Below are 4,311 nucleotides of genomic sequence, written 5' to 3' on the forward strand. Positions count from 1 at the left end.
TTCATACTTCTTTTCTATAGGCACCTTCTAAACCAGATTAACCTGTCATTCTAATTTACCTCTATTTTTTTTTTATTCATTTGTTACTGAAGAACATTTCTCCATGATTCAGAATGAGTGCATACTTTTTTCTGTGTAGTGTGAAAAAGGACAAGTGGTAATATATTAATCTGATGGCATTTTCTAGAATATCTGGAAAGTAAAAATTGACTTTTTTTTCAAGTAGGTGCCAAAATGAAACAGAAAGGAAGTAACTTAAAACATTTCTTAAAATTGCAAACCAAATGATGCAGACAATAGCTAAGACATGAATCAAGCAAGCTGCATCTCTTCCCTTGTGTTGTGAGTTAGCCTCGTGTATTCTCTGTTCCTCAGATAGGGAGCAAGCATGCAGCACCTTTCATGCTAAGCTTCAAATCAGGGGCTGGAACTTAGTTATTGAACGGAGGCCTTTGGGGTTTTGATCCTGACGATTCATCTAAAATATATGGAAGTTTATGAAAAGTATATATAGACATTCATTTTAACTATATATTTTGCAACACTAGATTTTAAACCCTGTTTAGGTCATTGATTGTGTCTAAGCTCATTATGTAAATTCTGGAAGAATTTCTGAGATCAAAGCTCTTTCTGTAATAGGAGTGCAGGTTTGTTTCCCATAAACACTAGCATTACTGTTTTGGTTTATAAATGGCTCATTTTTTTTGTTCCCATAAGGTACTTGTATGATGCCATGCAATGTTAATTATGTTTTGACTGCTATATTTTTATTTATAAATGGAAATTGAGTATAAAATTTCAAACTTCAAAATTTACAGAAATGCTTATTTGAAAAGACAGCATTTTATTGTTCAGTTGCTAAGTCATGTCCGACTCTTTGTGACCCCATGAAATGCAGCATGCCAGGCTTCCCTGTCCTTCACTGTCTCTGGGAACTTGTTCAGATTCATGTCCACTGAGTCGGTGATACCGTCTAATTATCTCATCCTCCGCTGGCTACTGCCTGCTCCTTTTGCCTTCAGCCTTTCCCAGCATCTGGATTGTTTGCAATGGGTTGGCTCTTCCCATCAGGTGTCCAAAGTATTGGAGTGTCAGCTTCAGCATCAGTCCTTCCAATAAATATTTAGGGTTGATTTCCTTTAGGATTAACTGGTTTTATCTCCTTGCTGTCCAAGGGACTCAAGAGTCTTCTCCAGCACCACAGTTCGAAAGCATCAGTTCTTTGGCACTCAGCCTTCTTTATGGTCCAGCTCTCACATCCATACACAACTACTGGAAAAATCATAGCTTTGACTATATGGACCTTTGTCAGCAAAGTGATGTTTCTGTTTTTTAATATGCTGTCTAGGTTTGTCATAGCTTTCCTTTCAAGGAACAAGTGTCTTTTAATTTCATGGCTGGAGTCACTGCTGCTGCTAAGTCACTTCAGTCGTGTCCGACTCTGTGTGACCCCACAGATGGCAGCCCACCAGGCTCCCCCATCCCTGGGATTCTCCAGGCAAGAACACTGGAGTGGGTTGCCATTTCCTTCTCCAATGCATGAAAGTCAAAAGTGAAAGTGAAGTCGCTCAGTCGTGTCTGACCCTCAGCGACCCCATGGACTGTAGCCCACCAGGCTCCTCTGTCCAGTGATTTTGGAGCCCAAGAAAACAAAATCTGTCACTGCTTCCACTTTTTCCTTTTCTGTTTGCCATGAAGTGATGGAACCAGATGCCATGATCTTAGTTTTTTGAATGTTGAGCTTTAAGCCAGCCTTTTCACTCTCATCTTTCACCCTCATCAAGAAGCTCTTTAGTTCATCTTCACTTTCTGCCATCAAAGTGGTTTCATCTGCATATCTGAGGTTGTTGATATTTCTCCCGGCAATCTTGATTCCAGTTTGTGAGTCATCCAGCCTGGCATTTTGCATGATGTACTCTGCATACAAGTTAAATAAGCAGGGTGAAAATATAGACTCTTGACTTACTCCTTTCCTAAATTTAAACCAGTCAGTTGTTCCATGTCTGATTGTAACTGTTGCTTCTTGACCTGCATACAGGTTTCTTAGGAGACAGGTAAGGTGTCTGGTATTCCCATCTTTTTAAGAATTTTCCACAGTTTGTTGTGATCTACATAGTCAAAGGCTGTAGTGCAGTCAGTGGCTACACTAAAACCAGAAGTGGCTGTTTTTCTGGAATTCCCTTGCTGTCTCTATGATCCAATGAATGTTGGCAATTTGATCTCTGGTTCCTCTGCCTTTTCTAAATCCAGCTTGTACATCTGGAAGTTCTCAGTTCATGAAGACTAGCTTGAAGAATTTTGAGCATAACCTTACTAGCATTTGAAATGGGCACATAATCATTCTTATAAATTTTTTTCAAAATAAATTGACCTTTTAGAAAGTCTTGAAATGCTCGGTTTTCTCATGACTGTGGTCCATGTAAAGCTGTGTGTAGTGTTTTACTCCTTGTGTATAGATGAATTGATAATGTATTTTATACCAAAAAATAAAACTGAAAACTCAAGACTTTTTAATGAAAGTTTATGTACGTTGTGAGATATGAGAAAATGAGGACAGTCCACTGTTGGATCTGTTGCATGTTCTTTAGCTAAATTGTCATTTCATTTGGATAGGACCTTTTTCTTTCTGGTCCTGGCTGTTAAGATGATGGTTCAGTTCCACTGAGTTCTAAACAGAAGGTAGAAAATAGGCAGCTAAAAGGAAAGGAAATAAGCTGATTCATTTAAGCAAAAGAGAAAGAGAATCTAATCTCCCAACAGGGACTCTGTCCATTTCTGCAGCCTCTGAGCCATGGTATCAATTGCTGTCAACACTGTTTATGTGGAAGATTGCATTGACATAGTGTAATTGGTTCTGCAACATCATTTGTAACACAATGAAGTGAAATAGCCTATCCAAGGCACTCAACACCATACTTAGTCAGAAGACCAGACATAATGTAAAACCCAGGAAGGACCATTGAAAACATACAGAAAGGTGTTTCAGAGGTAAGTGTTTTGGAAATAAAGGTGTTTTGCCGTCCTTGTTAGTATAGTACTGAGTATCCCTGCCCGTCACTTGGGAAACCCAGGTTCGATTCCCCAGTGGAGAGGCAACACACCCTTTCGGAGAAGGGAATGGCAACCCACTCCATTATTTTTGCCTGGAAAATTCCATGGACAGAGGAGCCTGATGGGCTACAGTCCATAGGGTCACAAAGAGTCGGGCATGACCGAATGACTACACTTTGTAAGTAAAGTGAGACAGAGAATAAGAAAGCTTTTGATATTTTTAAGTTTAACATGATGATCAGCTTCTGGTAATATTTTTAAATTGGTTAAAAGTAGAGAATTATTTTGAAACCCTGCTTTTTATTCTATTACATTGGGACTGGAAGGTTTATTCCTCCAATATCTAGTGGACAGTGACCTAGAGATTTTGGAACTGGATCTGATCTGGTCCCTTAAAATGAGTGCTGTGTTGCATTGCAGCTCTGAGGGTAGTCATAGCTATGTCTCTGATGAAAAATTTTATTTCTTTTCTTTTCAGATAAGATTAAGAAAACTAAAGACCAGGTTAATTAAAACCCCATGGACAAGTTTATTTGTTATTAAATCATTACAACCGATGGCTTCATATTGGCTAGACTGATGATTTATTACTGACAAATAGAAACACAGCTTCATATTTTGTTATCTCCTTTACTTCATCTTTTCTCTCAGTATCTCAGTTCTTGATACATAGTCTCATAATTTTATCAATGTATTTCTAAATTGCTGCTACTTAGAGTGGTGATAAAAGACAAGATTAAAGTGGTACTTTCTTGCTGGAGAAATAACATCTGCCTATTTGTAACGCCTATGCGATTATACATAGGAAGGTTTTCAAACACACATAGGATTTAGATCAGATCAGATCAGTCACTCAGTCATGTCCGACTCTTTGCGACCCCATGAATCGCAGCACGCCAGGCCTCCCTGTCCATCACCAACTCCCGGAGTTCACTCAGACTCACATCCATCGAGTCAGTGATGCCATCCAGCCATCTCATCCTCTGTCGTCCCCTTCTCCTCCTGCCCCCAATCCCTCCCAGCATCAGAGTCTTTTCCAGTGAGTCAACTCTTTGCATGAGGTGGCCAAAGTACTGGAGTTTCAGCTTTAGCATCATTCCTTCCAAAGAAATCCCAGGGCTGATCTCCTTCAGAATGGACTGGTTGGATCTCCTTGCAGTCCAAGGGACTCTCAAGAGTCTTCTCCAACACCACAGTTCAAAAGCATCAATTCTTCAGCGCTCAGCCTTCTTCATAGTCCAACTCTCACATACATACATG

Source organism: Bison bison, unplaced genomic scaffold (assembly GCF_000754665.1).
Source record: "Bison bison bison isolate TAMUID 2011002044 unplaced genomic scaffold, Bison_UMD1.0 scf7180017864263, whole genome shotgun sequence".
NCBI lineage: Eukaryota > Metazoa > Chordata > Mammalia > Artiodactyla > Bovidae > Bison > Bison bison.